The sequence below is a fragment of the Etheostoma spectabile genome, chromosome 15 (genome assembly GCF_008692095.1).
Source record: "Etheostoma spectabile isolate EspeVRDwgs_2016 chromosome 15, UIUC_Espe_1.0, whole genome shotgun sequence".
NCBI classification, from domain to species: domain Eukaryota; kingdom Metazoa; phylum Chordata; class Actinopteri; order Perciformes; family Percidae; genus Etheostoma; species Etheostoma spectabile.
The window spans coordinates 27,353,957-27,371,039 of NC_045747.1; the positions used below are offsets into that span (position 1 = coordinate 27,353,957).

At 39.7% G+C, this 17,083-nt stretch overlaps 1 protein-coding gene and 1 long non-coding RNA gene across 3 annotated transcripts in view; both read right to left on the reverse strand.

Moving 5' to 3' along the window:
• The window catches only part of LOC116702907 (uncharacterized), a 3,682-nt gene extending 3,146 nt beyond the window's left edge, over positions 1–536 (reverse strand). Inside the window, exon 1 of the long non-coding RNA XR_004335289.1 lies at positions 526–536. This is a non-coding gene — a long non-coding RNA (uncharacterized LOC116702907). The remainder of the gene's footprint in view (positions 1–525) is intronic.
• adamtsl3 (ADAMTS-like 3) overlaps positions 1–17,083 on the reverse strand; it is a 238,953-nt gene that overhangs the window by 150,416 nt on the left and 71,454 nt on the right. The window lies entirely within an intron of this gene.

The window sequence follows — 17,083 nt, forward strand, 5'->3', positions numbered from 1 at the left end:
AATATACAAAAGTACCATGTTAATAACAAATTACAATCTCACTGAATCAATAATCAAATAAAAATAAACTTACTAAACATATATACACTCTTTCACGGAAAAAATACATCAAACAACACTTGATAAATGTATCTTAACTTAAAGTAGGTGTTTTTACCTTACTTGTCGAACTAGTTGAAGATAAATAACACGGAGGAAACTCCTGGCGCGATTCCAGTGTTCAACAGGTTCAATAACGAGACAGTCAAGTTCCACTGAGGCCCCGCGGATGCAATGACCCGTCAACTAAAGCACCGTCAACTATGTCCGCGACCACTAACACTAATATACTTCACTTCTCAATCTTTTGACAATAACAACGGCAGGGTTTCTCCGTAACCTCCTGTTTTTTTTCCGTCATGCTCGTCTCTCTCCCGTAACTCACTTTTTAGCTCAGACAGGTAGGCTGTGTTATTATTTGTAACTACGCCTGATTGGCTTAAACAGACATGTCAATCACTCAGTTTGCTCACTGTGATTGGACACTTACTCAAACCCACATACCTACATGCATTTTCTAGCAACTTGTCTACATGCATGCATTTAGTGATTTAATTCAAACATTATAATAATAACAATAATAATATTTATGTATGTTAATTCCATTAGCCCAAAGTCATGTGGGTTACACTTACAGGGCAAGGATACTTGTGTCTGAATACATCCCATCTGTAGTCATAAACAGACAGCCAGTGGGAAAAAAACATTTCCTGTGCAGTGCATTAGCATTAAGCATTTTGTATGGAACTTAAACAAACCGCTATTTCCCATGAACCGCTTCACTTGCAAGGACAGGAGGACCAACAAATGCCCCCTTTGATCAGACATGTTTGTTTATGTGAGTACAGTAGTCTCGCATTCCTAGCTCTACCTCCACAGCGCTGTGGAGTAAGGTCTGGCTACAGCACAGATGCATTCTCAGATAGGAGAAAAAAAACCACTTGCATTTATTTAAACCAATCGTCTTTCTCTGTGCTCCGCCGTCCGTCAACACCCACCAGGTCCGGATTTGTTGCAGAACGGCTGCGGCCATGACTGACAGCTGAAGTCACGAGGACCCACGAGATCTCGAAAATTTGCATAGAATAGAACCACAAAACCATCAACAGTTTGTTTCCATCCAGAAGAGTGAAGGGAAAACAACTCTGTGATGTGTTTTCAAGGTGTAGTGCAGGGAGATATGATCCGCCGTGAGCATGGTCTATTTTATTTAGAAAATATGCAGCAATGGTGGCTCTGCAAAATAGTCTTGGGAAGGAACTTGTTTTGGACCCACCCCCGCAAAAGAAAACATACTTCATTAAATGAAGTTAACTGTTCACACAATACAGTAACATGAGCTATTTAAACTATCTGGATACATGGTTAAGCGCCAACTACTCTTATCAGTGTATCTCCGTGTGTACTTTGTCCAAAGCAATCCCACCAAAGGGTCTAAAACCGTCCCAGTCAGAGAGGAAATGTCGTTTACGTATTCTTTGTCAATCTTTACAATCATTCCCTGAAAGAACAAAAATGGCCTGCCTTGTTGCACGATCCAAATTTTCTTCAAAACTTGCCATTTTTGGCGTGTAGCTTTTCACTCAAAGTTTATTGTTTCCTGTAGTGAAAAAAGTTTTGGAAGAGTAACACAAAGAGAGCAGGAGGTGAGGGACAAAAGCCTGACATCTAGAGTGTGAGCCATGTGCAGGATGTCAGGCTTTGTCCTGGAAAGTACTTCCTTTGATCCACACAACCAACCTCTCAAAGAAACCCTAAATCCAGCCTAATGGAAGAGCTCCGTGGTTGGACGATGCTAGTGACTTTCCTGAGTTGTCAAGCAAAGCCCGTCAGTCAGTGCATTGGCATTTTTTCACGCCCCAGCTCTATGGCAGGTACTGTATCTCTGTGCAATCACTCACCACTTTATAATTAAAAGCAGAATAAGGAAGGGGAAAACACTCACTCTCCAACATAACTAGCATAGAAGGCTAAACATTGATGAAACTATTTAGTTACACATCGCATATGTCACTGTACACATTGAGCCCCCAATTACCTGGATCACACTGCTCACATACCCTTTCAATCATGGCGGTGTCACTAATAGAAGACAGGCTCACAAGTCTTCACAAGTCAAGTCTCAAGTCTTTGAGCTAGAGTCAGTCTACATAGTTTGCATTCAGCAATAATAATATTGTTTGGGCGTTGTCTGAAATTTTTAAAGCCAAAGCTGGGGCTCAGGTGGTAGAGCAATTGCCTACCAAAAGGAAGGGTTGGCGGTTCAATCCCTGGCACTGCATTTGCATGTTGAAGTGTACTTGGGGAAAATACTGAACACCAAATAGAATATATGTTTGTAAATGTTTACCTAATGAGCAAGTGGCACCTTGTATCACAGCCTCGGCCACCAGTGTAGCAATAAGTTCCTGTATTGGGTAAAAGCGTGTTGAATAGACTAAGCGCTATATAAATACAGTCTGTTGCCATTCAAATTAATGTGTGATTCATTTTTTTATTCTTAGTATGTGTCCTCTGACCAGCACCTTCTGTAAAAAGAATTTGGGATATAGGTTACGCATGGAGGGGAATAACCTTTATTAGAATTTTCCTAAAGATTGTTCACGCAGCAGGCATCTCCAATCGAGTCTTAAGTCCTTTGAGGACGAGTCTCAAGTCAAGTTGAATATTATGTCTAGTTTGGAGTTGAATATTTGGTCTACTTTGGGTGGGTTATAATTCATATTGACATATCTGACAGATGAAACATGGACATGGATAGTAGGTGATAGCTGGAAAAAAAGAATGTGTATATATGTATGTGTGTATGAATGTGTATATGAGTATACATGTGTATATGTGCCTGTAAATAGGTGTATGTGCATGGATGTGTACGTGTTCATGTATAAATAAGTGAAGAATTAAATTGTTTGTACAGTAAAAAAGTAGAAAAAGGGGGTAGGGCCAGAATTATTTTTTTTAACTTCTTAATCCTTTTTGAACATGGAAATCCGTTTTTTTTGTGCTTGTACTGAAATATCCACGTTATTATTCATCTTTTAACATGTATAAAATAAACTTTATCAAACAGAAGTTTGTGTGTGCGACCTAAGTGCGTTTTGAATCAGATTCTCAAACTTGATTCCCCATCTCTGCCAATAAGTCACCATGATTAAAAAGTATGTTGGTTTGAAGCATATTGAGGCCTTTAAAGTATCCGTGTTACCACTTTTACTATATTTGGGTAAGCATGTACACACGCAGTGAGCTATCTGGTCTGACAGCTGGTACTTTGGGAACACATAGAGGATAATGGAACATCTGATGACACTCTGCAGCCGGGGGCTGAGAGTTAGCAGACCACACCAGCTCCACAACCATAGCTCCACAAAGCCCTTGAGAAAGCGGGCAGGGACCCGCATCACAGCAGCATTAGATTTAGGCCCGGAGATTGGCAGTCATTCCCCAGACCGGCGGAGGAAACGTGGAGGCTGGAAGTGAGGGGGCTGTTACTGCGTTACTGCGGAAAGTTATTAAACTCCTGATTGCTACGCTGGAACTGTTCAGCTCACACAGTGGTACCCTTGGACTGAGTAGATCCTATAGACCAAGAGACTGAGTGGCAGGAACCAGTTCATTAAAGCAAAGCAAGGTGGTGATCAAAAACAAAACAAAAAAATACATTGATTATGCTTTCACTGGCTAGTCTACTACGAGATAGAAAATAACAAAACAAGAAAGAAATTCCCTTGAACTGGGTAGAATCCAACAGGCGTGACCTGAAGTGGATCCATCCTCATCCTCAACGAGTAGTTAACACTCCAAGAACTCTGGATCATCACTGGCCACCTCATAAAAGAAGTTGCTCAGTAACTCTTCCTTTATATTGCACATTTCGCATGTATAACTTATCTTTCTTTATCTTATCTGTACATATTACTTATCTTTTTTCAGTATACATTACTTATCATTTTTATTTTTTATTTTATATATAACTTTTTTAACCTTATTTGTATATATTTCTTGTCTTCTATATTGTCGTGGATCAAAGAGAAACTGGTTTTCAATAGCTTTGTATGTCTGGCACATATTGCAGAATTAACAAAAAAGTGGACTTGACTAGTGTAGTCAGTACAGCAATCAGTAGTGGAAGTATTGAAGTATTCAGATCTTTTACTTATGTAAGTAAAAGTACTAATACCACACTGTAAAAATAGTCTGTTACAAGTAAAAGTCCTGCATTGAAATTGTTACTTAAGTAAAACTTTATAAATCATTTTAGAAAAGGAAAGGACCCAAACAGTTGTGTGTTTAATGGTCTCATCATTTCAGCTGGATTTGTAGACTTGGATATTGTTAGCTGGTTTCATTTATAATGAAACATCAAATTTGATGTACGACATGCATTTTGTGTGCAAACATCTTAATGGGTAAAGTAATAAAAGCTGTCAGATGAATGCAATGGAGTAAAAAGTACAATATTTCTCTCTGAAATGTAGCGGAGTAGCAGTAGAAAGTGGCGTGAAAAGAAAAGACTCAAGTAAAGTACAAGTACCTCAACATTTGGACTTAAGTACAGTACTTGAGTAAATGTATTTAGTTTCATTCCACCAGTGGCAAATAACCCCAACCCAATAACAGACAAACCGTCACAGACCTGGAAACGGAATAACCAGGTTTTTCAATGCACCATGTAAACTCTACAACCCAAATATGATCCAAACCAGGGTCCGACTCAACGCAGAGATACTACTGTTCATGTAACTGTACTCAGTGGAAATGGTTTTATTATGACCCAAAGCTATTAGCAGGCAACAGCCAGAACCACAGGACATCTTATCTCTTACTAATAAGGTCACAGCATAAAACCACTAAGGACAAATCTATCTAAGCCCTCTTGACTTTACCGTGTTTCCAGTAGCATAAAAAGTAAGCTTGCTGAGGCCGTGGTACACAGTAATGGAACCCAGTGACACAGTGCTAATGAGGTTACTGCAGTGCTGCCCAGGTACATGGTCGCTAAGCAGCAACATTAAATATAGCCATGCAAATGTCTGTAAGTCCACACGTGGATGGGATTTTAACATAGTACTGCAAATAAACAATTTATTCATTTCTGCACAATCATGTCAAAAGTTCAAAAGTTCCTCTATACTAAAGATGCCAATGGTATGAAATGGTACACACTTCCTGTCTCCTAAAGGGGCGTGGCCTCTTTTGAACGTGTAGTGACTGTCATGTGGATGGATAAAAAGTTATATTTGTATAACTTATTAATATTTTCTATAGTAATACTGATGTTAGATATTTACAAAGCTCAAGGGTGTAACTTTGGGTTCAACATGGGGGAGATGAGATCTCCACTTCTAAACAAAATTCAAATTTTGGGCATATGAAACACTTCATTTCCTGCATTCTGGTGAATTTTACTGCAACGATTTGTGCCTTTTCTGCATCAAGTTATGGTGCAGATGTCTTTATTTATGTAAATGAAATGCTAATAGGATTTTTGGTTGGTTGCATTGGCCAGTTTTGATCTTGTGAGAGTTTGGTCTGAAGACAGAAACAGGTCTCAAACAAAGTTAATTTGCTCCTGATGTGTCTGACTGACAAAAGTAGTTTTAGTCGTGCAACAGAAAACTGATTGGACAGATAGTCTAGCTAGCTGTCTGGAGTTACCCTGCAGAGATCTGAGGAGCAGTTCACCATAGTCCTCAGAAATCCACCGGAGGTTAGATCGCCAACACTAGGAAAGAGAAAGCTAACGGACATCCGGTGAAATTTCTGCCGGCACCGGAGCAATCCCGGAAGTGGAACGTTGCTGATTCAGACTATGGATCAAGGCAGGCCTGCTTGGGCCTTTCAGGGATTGATTGTTAAGTCCAGGTGGACTGCGAGACATTGATTGGTGGGCCTTTTAACAGGATTACAGCATATCTAAGTGTAGATTGGAAATAAATTAAATAGTTACCAACTCTGCCATTAATTGAGACTTAAATGCCTTCACTTTACACTTGGCAAATGGCAAAAACCTGAGCAGACTTGACTTGGTGAGCCATACACATTCAAAACTGCAATTGTATGCAAAGTTTTGTCATGATATTTAAATAATCAGGATGTGCGCAGCGTCTCCATAAAATGCACACTTTGAGTTGCAGCTGTTGGCAGAAATACAATAGAGAAAAACTGACGAGTCTATAAATGTCAACAGTTCTCCTTCTCTTCAGTATATCGCTTAGTTTCCCGCCTGCAGCCATGAATATTATTCTGACACACTAATGCCTTATTTATGTACTGGTTCTTGATTGAAATTATTAAAAGAGATCTTTTTTGTTGTTGTTTTATTTAAGATTACCATTAATATGTTTTTGAGACATCGGAGAGGGCGGCTGCCTGCTATGTGAAGATTTTGTGATGAAATCAATTCCGCTAAATGTGTTTATTTGGCGTGATTTTGACCTTTGTGCTAATGTATTTCTCGTATCAAAATTAAAACTGGACAGTTTTTTAGTCACTTATTTCAACATGTTTGACACTTTCTTCCCTACTACCACCAATAGATGCACCCCTTACACCAACTTATTACCAGAGTTTTACCCTTATTGTTGTTTTTAATTCCTGGTAAATAAACCTCATTTATATAAAATGATACCTAATTTTGGAGTTTGCATTTGAAATTGTGAATTATTTTGACTAATAGTTAAGACCAGAGGTAGAGTTTGGTCAACATTGTGTCAGGATACTGTTTTTTTAAAATGCTATAAAATTGAATAATAAAAAAACACAACAGAATTTAACGAAAGTACTGATCCCAGTCCGACATTTCACTTGTAAAGGGGCTGTATGGAACCATCCATTATATTTTGGGGCAATTTGGTTGAAAGAAACCTAAATGTCTGATATAGAAACTTTTAAAATGACCCGAGGACAACATGAGGGTTAATGGACTGGGAAAAAAACTTTTTGATTTGCAAGTCTGACTTGAAAGACTTAAAAACAACTCTGGCATATATGCATACAAAAACAAGACATCTATTTGAATCCAAAGATAATCCCAGGTGAGGGACACACAGTGTTTGAAACCCAGCAGATCCTGTGACCTCCTGAGAGCCGCATGTCTTTTTTGGTCATCGTTGGCTAATGTGGAGCGTGCAGTCAGAGCTAATTAAATTGTACAACAGCAAAAACACAAGAGTAAGTGAGGAAAGAAAGGGGGAAAAAGGGGGGGGGAGGGTAAAAATAACAGCACGCAAAAATAGTCCTTTAGAGGAAGCAATCACTCCTTATTATGGAGCATACCACTGTGAGATGGGGGTGTCAGAAAGTTGGCCAGCACAAATGAGGAAAAGTAGAAGGGTGAGAAAGACAGTGGTTCAGGAAAGATTTATCTCTAACTTCTATCCTAATAAGTTTTATCATTTTTCAAGACATCCACATACCTAAAGGAAATTCAGTCAGGAACACTCTTGTCATAGATTTAACCTTGCAACAAATGGAAACACATTTATACTGCTATCTGGAACAGAGAGTGCAATGCAGAAAACACGAATCGGTACACAAGTGTAGGCCCAGAGCTGGACAGACCCAGATTAGAATATTCCACAATTTGTATAATAATAATAATAATAATAAATTTTATTTAAAGGCGCCTTTCTTGGCACCCAAGGACGCTGCACAGGGAATTCATATATTAAAAACAGCAAAACAAATACTATACAGCATGTATATACCTATGTTCAATAGAAAGGTATTTGATTTCAAATTTTGGGATTTTAATTTTGTTTTTTTTTGTTTAATTTTCCCTTGAATACTGTAATGAAGTTGAGAATGATTCAACTTTTGGAGAAACGCAACTGACGTCACACTGCGGTGGCCAGTCATGTAACCGGAGATCAGACGTGTTGGTGTGTTCTAAGAGAGTCCCGTACAGGAAACAGGAAACATCACTGCCTCTACCGCTGCCACATGAAAGTTTTAAAACACCAAACACAAGTTGTGAACTGCCTAGGAGTTTGTGTAACAGCTGACTGTTTCCTCAGTCACTCCGTCTCTTTTCTTTCTCTCTCTCTCTCCGGGGAAATGAAGCTGCCGCCAAGTGCGGTTAGAAATGTTGAGATCTAGGAGAGATCTGAAAACAATAACTGAAGAAATATAAAGTCTACTTGTGCTACAAATGAGCCGTTTAAGTGGCACTGCCCCCACTGCACCACCATCGCTTCTGTTAGCTGAACTAGGAAGATGGAGGCCTGGGTGCTGGAGGCTAAGCAAGGCAGCATGGGTGTGGCAGGGATCAGTAAGGAGGAAGTCAGATTTAAATGGACCGCCTTGAGAATAGCTGTGATTGGTGTGTGACTTATAAAAAAAGATAGTTGTGATATAATAGCGTAATACTATTTATCCCAGTATCCTTTGCACTATGCTCCACATTTAAATATTTTTTATTGAACGCTTCATTGCACTCATGCCTCTATATTGCTCCTGTTTAGAGTATGTATAAATTGTGTATATATTAGTGTGTATTAGTGCGTATGACTTCCGTGTGTTGCGTGAATTCAGCGCTAATTCATAGGTTGGTTTCCAAATACTCCAAAAACCACACACACAACCGTATTTTCTGCTGCACGGAGGCAATTCAGTCATGTGACCGTAGTCATGTAACCATTCTATATGACGTGCGTCGCAGGGGGAACACATGCTGCAGGTAGCTTACTCTGCTACAGAGAAGGCGCTGATTCTACTCAGACAGCAGCTACGTTGACAAGAATTTGCCAAACAGTTAGTCTTCATACAGACAGCTTTTGTTTGAAATTCTTTGTAAAAACTTGCCATCAGCTGAGCTGTGGCACTGTGCTTATTAAATATGTGTCTCCTCCACTAGGGGTGGGAGAAAAAACATGTATTGAGATTTTTTATGCACCGATTGTTAAAATCAATGCTTTCCCCTAGTGCCTCAATACTGCTTTACTGAAAAATGAATCCTATATCAGTTTACTGCAGAATTCTGGATATTTGCAGAAATTAAAGTTGGCTCTGTAGAAGACACTAGGATACTGTGGGACATGATAAAAGGTTTATTAGGAGCAGAACCATACTTTTCTGCTCTAACGCGCGCAAAGCTACATCACTGAAGCTGCAAAACCTTGAAGTTGAGTTCACCAGATTAGACTCACTGTTACAAACTCATTTTACTGACCAGATAGCTTTAGAACGATCATTAGTCAAAGAAGTCGAAAATAGAAGTCCAAATTTCTAATTCACAGAGCAAGACAGCACTATTACTTTCAGGGTACCTGGTCACCTTCTTGCTATGAGATTAAGATCCAGTGATTGTTGTGCAGATATTCCCGCTATTAAATCCTCAGATGGTAACATTAGAACTGACCCAGTTAACAAACAATTAAATTATAATGAATAAAATATTAGTTGTGCTGTAAATTAACATTTTATTGATACACACACATTATATCCCTCACATACTATATATGGTATCGCGTAATGATTAAAAAAGTTTGTAAGCCTTTAAGAAACATATATATATATATTTAAGATTCCAGATATTGGGGGAGGAGCGTAGGGAGGGAGGGGTGGGGACTGGATTTCTTTATGTATTTTTTCATTTGTGTAACCTTAGCGTGACTAAAATCCCCACAGCGCACACGAGTGTCGTGGTTCAGTTCTCTGTGAGGCCTCCCAAACTAAGAGAGTACAACTGCTGGAAAAAAATGTATCAAATGAGAAAAAAGCCTGGAGGCTCTACTTTGCATTAGCTAAGATCTTTCTGGCAGATGAAGAACATTTAATATGTTTTTTTTAATATGTTTTTAAAATGTAATTACTATAACTCCCAATAAGGGGAAGCGAGAACTGCCAGGAGAACATTCACAAAAGGAAATGAATATCCCCATAGGTACACTATGTATTCGTCAGTAATTACACACCCCAAGCAAAGATATGAATTAATTAAAGTTATTTGAAGGAAATTCATGTTTTGGCCATCTGGGAACAGTTGGGAACCGTACTCCCTAACCTGGTCTTTTAACCTCATGCAGCCACTGAAAGGACTCTATATTTAGTGAGTTTTCCATTCAACACTGCATAATGATTCTTAAATAGAACTGGATACCTCAGTTCATCACTAGTGTGCCGTATGTGTCAGCTCCAAAGGTCTACTTCTGAGAAACTGACATTAAGGAAAATAAACTTTGGGTGAATTAGAAATAGAGTGCATTGACAGATGGAGCAGCTTCTGAGTGATGATGTGTTGGTAGGAGGCTGTGTAAAGTGGTAATGTGGGATTATGCAGAATCCAAAAGCCAACATCAGGCTTCTCTGGAATTACCCTCATGACTTCATACCACAAATCTAACATGTTTTTCTAGCATTCAGCAGGGTAGTCTAATGCCTGGGGCCCCCAACTGTGAGGGCCCCTAATAGCTATGGACCCTAAACATCATGTGGTTTAGAGTTTGTTAGTTACTTTAAATATCAACATGTCCTCACACCTCAATACAGAATAGAATATGTGACCGTACTAGGCTGTTTTGAACTGGTGGCCATACAGCTTGTTTTCACCTTCAAAAAGCCATGAAAAGTTAAGCACAATATTTCATAATTATTCAACGTTTTGTTTGCTGTATTCAACACATTGACTACTGCTGCCCAAGACGATTGTGATTGGTTTAAAGAAATACCAATAAACCAGAGCATGTTGTTCTCCCATCCTGGAATGCTGTGTGGACTAGCCAGGTCTGGCAAAGCAATACTATGGAGCTTGTAGCCAGCCATTGTAGCTGCCGTCACGTGACCAGCAGGAGGTCTCTTAGTTTTCATATATCTTACGTTTTGGTGTGCATACATTTTCGTACGCTCATACGAGTAAGTTTTTGAGAATGTGTTGGGCCATAACAAATGACCACTGTAAAATATGGACTTAACTACGCCACAGACATCCGGCGACACCAGGCAATTATCCTTGAAATTAACTTTTTTGTCAATCCAGACTACCCCAACCATGACAAAAGATAATGACGATAACAGAACAAAACTGCATTCAAGAAAGAGAGAGCAAGATGAAGGAAATGATTATTGATCTTGTGATAAGATCCAAAGCTCCAGAATAGCTACTAATGGACCGGGTGGTGAGATTTGTTTTGTCAGTGTTGTTTCCAAAGATAAGAATGAACTAAGCAATCTCAATAAAGTACTAAATTACAAGTGAATGTCATGCATTCAAAGCTCTAGTTAAAGCAGTGGTCAGTCAGGGGGTTCTGGCAGCTTGTAACCACAACATTGACATACTGTACTGGTACCTTTTAAACATGTTTGGTGAACATGATAGCACACAGTTGCCCAGTTATTCAGCTAGCGGACACAAAGCAACATTATTAATCTCCACCAACTCCTGTATCTGTCTGTTTGATGGCTAAATGCTCCTAGCTAATCTCCAAACTGGATCTGTCTGCAGATTGCTGCTGAGCAGTACAGTGGGGTTATTAGAGCTTTCTGCACTGAAATCAACTGCCAGAGTTGAGAACTATACATTAGATTGTAATTACCTCAAAATAGTACATACATGTTGTAAATGTACCAAATCACCTCCCCCACTGGTCCAGTGAGCAGTTAATGTCAGGGAAGCAGAGCAAAAACCAAAGTACATGATTGCAATTGGAGAGCAATAACCCTAATACCATAGGGCAGTGGCTCCTAACCTTTTTTCACTAATGCAATTAAAGAGGTACATTACAGTGTCTGACTTCCTGAACAGCAACCTTGTAACTGAAAAACACTTTAATGCTATTTTAAATGTATAGAATCAATAAATTCAATAAATCCATCCATTATTACAGTACAGTCCCTGACAAAAGTCTTGTTGCTTATCTATTTTGTAGAAACACCTGCTATTAACCTGACTTTTAATTAATCAATTGGTGTAAGAAATAGCTCATATGAAAAGCTAAAACCCTCCCAAATGATGTTCAATGCACTGAAATAAATTAGTTTCACAAAAAAATTTTAAATTATTTAAACAAGACAGAAAGGTCAAATTTAGGCAAGAACAAAGTTTTGTCGCCTATACACAAATTGAACAAATTTACTACAAATACTAAAATATGTCAGCAAATTAAATAGTGGTGCTTTCCATGAGCTTGAAGGACTGCATCCATGTGGTTTGGCAAGGATTCATACAATGTATTGATGAAGTCATCAGGAATAGCTAGGAAAGCAGTCTTGCATGCCTCCAGAGTTCATCAATATTCTTTGGTTTGGTCTTCCAGCTTCCTCTTTCATCCTACCCCACATATGCTCAATGAGGTTCATGTCTGGTGACTGGGCCGGCCAATCCTGGAGCATCTTGATCTTCGCGCTTGAGGACTTGAAGTGGAGAGGAAGTATGCAATGGAGCACCATCCTGCTGGAGAATTTGGCATCTTTTGGTTGGGAATATAAGAGGTAGCTAAGATTTCTGGTATTTGATGTTGCCTTCCCTGCAGATCTCTCGCACACCCCCATACTGGATGTAACCCCAGACCATGATTTTTCCGCCACCACATTCACTGTTTTCTGGGTGAATCTGGATCCATGCGGGCTCCAGTAGGTCTCCTGAAATATTTGCGGCGACTGGGTGTAATTCACAGAAGATAATCTGAAAAACCACTTTCTTCCACTTCTTCAGCGTCCATCCTTTTAGCAGGTGTGGGCCTTGGCAAATGCCACAGGTTTTTCAAATGTCTTTTGTTTAGTGCGGCTTCTGGGCACTGATTTGACCATGGAGGCCATTTCGAGACAGAATCCGACAAACCGTTCTGGTTGACACAGGGACTTCAGGGGACCAGGTCTGGTGGAGCTCTGCTGTAGTGGAAAATGGGCTGGCCTTGGATTTTCGAGCCAACAAACGGTCCTCTCGAGCAGTTGTCTTGCGGGGTCTGCCTGACCTGGGCTTGTCAAAAACATCTCCAGTGTCTTCAAATGTTTTTTTAATCCTCTGTACTTGACGCTGAGACACATTGAGGTGTCTGCCACATCAGCAGTGGATCTGGTCTTCAGCCTCTTGATAATCAAGACTTTAGTCTCAGGGTGAATCTTAGGCAGTTTGCAGAGGTCTAGTTGCAGTTGATGTGAAGGACTAGTGTACTGGGGTTGTTTTTTATACACACCTGAGACCTGATTGATCCATTATTAGTCAAGGTGAAGTCATATGACAAGGCGACAACACTTATGTCTTTGCAAAAACTGACTCAATGGGCTTTACCAAGCTGGGAATATTAGAATACTTTTTGACAGTTCTTTTTGCACTGAAACATTATTACAAAAGCTGTTGGGATTAAAAGAGCCATTTCTTGTAATAAATCTTGATTAGAAAAATATTTCAGCGGCACTTCAGGTCAATTTGTACACAAGCAACAAGACTTTTGTCAGGGACTGTATATTTTTAAAAGAAATTATGCAATACTTATCTTTTGGATGAGGTCTAAGGGCATTTTTAGACATCTTCTTGAATTCTCATTTTAAGGGTAGTTGCATATAACCGGATCTCCATGTGTTTCATATGAAAATGTTCAAAAGAATCTCAGCTTTTTGTAAAATGACGCCCAAATATGGTTCCAGAGCAATTTTCAAAGAGATAATTTGGCCCTAATGCGGAAATATGTCTTAAAAAAGACAATTGTTTTGGTGCTGGAAATTAGTTTCAAAAAGCCTTGGGTTTACAAAAGTAGCGTAATATAGGAATAAAATAGTAAAAAAATGTCTAAAACAACATTTTGTAATATTGCTTTTTGAGTGGTAGTGTTGTCCAACATTTCTTGAACCTGCCGGTGCATCTTTTGTCCTCAGAGGATTAAAAATCCTTTTAACACGCACACATACCCCTTGCAGTACTCCAAAGTACCCCTAGGGGTATGCATACCCCCATTTGAAAAAACACTGCCATAGGGAATACCTACGCAGGATCCCCAAATCTTTAAATCTGCCCCAGATTTTGGGGCTACTAGCACACTGTTAAAGCGCATTAAAAAAGTGTTGAATCAAACTGTATATAACCAATATAACCAATAGAAGATATGATTGTTAGGAGGCCAGCAGCACCAAGTTATTGTTCTGTTGAGAAAGGTCAGCAGAATGAAACTGTTAAAAGCTCTGGGCTGGACTTCATACTGCTCCCTGTCCCATTTTGTATATTGCAGTTTTTTTCTAAAAAGGTGCCACCATTTCATCATCACCTTATGAACCGCAATAAAAGCAGACAACAAATAAACTGTCTTAACAGATGGGCGAGAGGGGTGGGGGTGGGGGGTTCTGCTAGCTGAGCCATCCAAACTACTTCTGCAAAAGCACTCAATGGGTCATCGTGTCGCCGAGCCAGCCAGTCGCTAAATGAGCTTCTCTTTTCCTCGGAGCGTCCAGTGGTAAACAAAACAGTGTGTAACCATGGTTCCTGAAAAAAGGTAGTGCAGCGGCCAGATCAGGTGGATGTATTACAGGGAAAGTAATGGGGGGATCCAGGTGGAACTCCCAGGTGTAAAGACTACTGTACTGCTCTGTTCCACTCTCCGGCTCTGCTTCGATTACAAACACACTGAAAATGTACTGTAATTAAACTTTAAATGATTTGTATTGATATGACACCGATAATTTCATATACGCAATGTTTTATGATTTAATTTACGTAAAGACAGTTGACCTAAAACTGCAGTTCAGAGATAGATAAACTCAATTACCAGTATATTTGGTACACTGAGATAATAGCTTTCAATATTTTGTCTATCCAACTTGATATTAATGGGTTGATAATGGTCCACACAAGCATTTTAGCACTGTAGAAGAATTATTATCTGTTCATAATAACACGTCTGACAACACATTCCACATGATTTTTCACATACACTGGTCTTGTGCATATCCACTACGTTCAACTTCCAGGATTGCTCTCGTTCTGACTGTAGTTCCGCCAGATTTCACTATTTTCGGATGTCCATTACCTTCCTCTTTCTTTGTGTTGGCGTTCTAAGGAGGACTATGGTTACCTGGTCCTCAGATCTCTGCAGGGTAAATCCAAACAACTCGCTAAACTACCTGTCCAATCAGAGATTTCTGTTGCACGACTAAAGCAACTTTTGAACCTACACGTTCCACCAAAACAAGTTCCTTCCGGAGGCTATTTAGCAGAGGCTGCTCTGCTCGGTGCCCCAATCCCTGAATATTGTGTGAACTAGCCAGACCTTCCTGTGCAGTGCTGTGGAGGAAGGTCTGGCAATGCGAGAGTATTCTGTGGGTGAAAATTAAATAATTTGGAGAAAGAACAACAATTGTGAAAAATAAGAGCAGGGATTTATTTATATTAGACCAACAATGAGGTGGAACTGTTACTGAAAGGTATGTAAGCTTACCTAACCGATAACACTGACTGATGTGTGCCGTTGTTTCTAAATGTCTCAGTTTCTGCCCTTCTACACTTTCACCTAAACAGGGGCAGCGGTGTTTCCATTTATCTTGATTTTAGAGCCTCAGAAGTTGTAAACGTTGCAAAAAACATTGATTTTTAAACAAAAACATAGAGTGGATGTAGCCTAAGAGAAACAACCCGTCAGATTTACAAGATTACATGATTTACAAAAATACCAAATTATAAATTGACATGAATATGAAAAAACATGCTTCACAGGTACCACAGATTCCATGCTGATGCCAGCAGTACAGGTACATTACTCACTTCTAACTGGTTAGGACAAAACCAAACAGGTGGCTGGCTGCAGTATAGGTCATAAGCCCCGCCCCCTCCATGTCAGCGGTTGGGAACTAACAAAAACAAAGTAAACCTCAAATAATTTTTTCACTAAGATGGTTCCTGTCATTTTTGGTAGTTCTGGTCAATTTAAGAGTTAATATTTCTGATACGTTTTTTTATTAGGTCTGTCAGGTCTATTAAGTCAAGAAACAACGCATACAATGAAAAACTTTAAGAAATGTTATAAATAATTTACAAAGTCAATTTGGCGGAGCAGTGAAAAAATGAGTGTTCAAAGCAGGCCTGGTCGCCTGAATACCCCAGTTAGGAATAATGGAATAGGACTCCGGTTCTATTTTGTGGGTTTTCTGATTTTTGATTTGGGGCCATGATTAGGAGGGCCTGCCGGGGGGGCATTCATATTGTGCCGCTAGAGGTGAAAGTCTTGGCATTCCTTGGCATTTGCCAAGAATGTTTTCATTAATCAAGCAGCATTGGGGACAGCAGGAGCAGCATAAGGGGACGCTCACACAGTTTAAGGCTGGGAGAGGTAAACTATTCCCCCATATGAACAGAGCAGCAACGATGACATAGAAGCAAATGCCACATTATACACGAGGAGCAGGGGAGGAGGTGGGTAACATAGATGTGAACAGCAAGCAGTTAGGAGCAAACTAAAGCAGCTTTGTTTGAGTGTAGCCATTTAGCAGCAAGGGGAGTTGACCAGCTGATGCACTGATGCCGATCAGCTGTTGGAGCTCAGCTGATGAGACCGTGTTGATGGCCAATAGCGAAAGCAGCGCCTTGACTCCTTGGCCCGCCAGAACTGACGCTGACGCTCCATTTAGTTGATGCTATTATAACGGGCGGAAACATCATGATTGACAGCAGTGATTGACTAGCGATTGGTCAGGCAGTGAGGTTGTATGGGCGGGACTTTGATACTGTGGCTCCACCGCCCAATCCCTACTGTACAGACTCTGGGTCCAAAATTACAAAATGGCCGCGCCCCTATCTGGGAGATTTTGGCTTCAGTTTGTACAGTGGGAGAAAGTGGAGATGCGTCATCCATCTTTTTTTCTATATTTTTTTTTACAATTTATGGACTTTATAGTCAATGTGTCCTTTGTTTAAATAAAATAAAATAAAATATTTTGTACCTATGTCTTCTATAAGAGTTGGGCATTGTTCACACTGTATCTGTTGATCAACCTATTTATAGCCAAATTCTGTTCCAGCCTCAGTGTGTGATCCACAGTGAGAACAAGGGAGTACTTCCACATAACAAACTGTCTGACGCAGCTGTAAAATGGCCGCTAAATCGATCATGCAATATCCTTA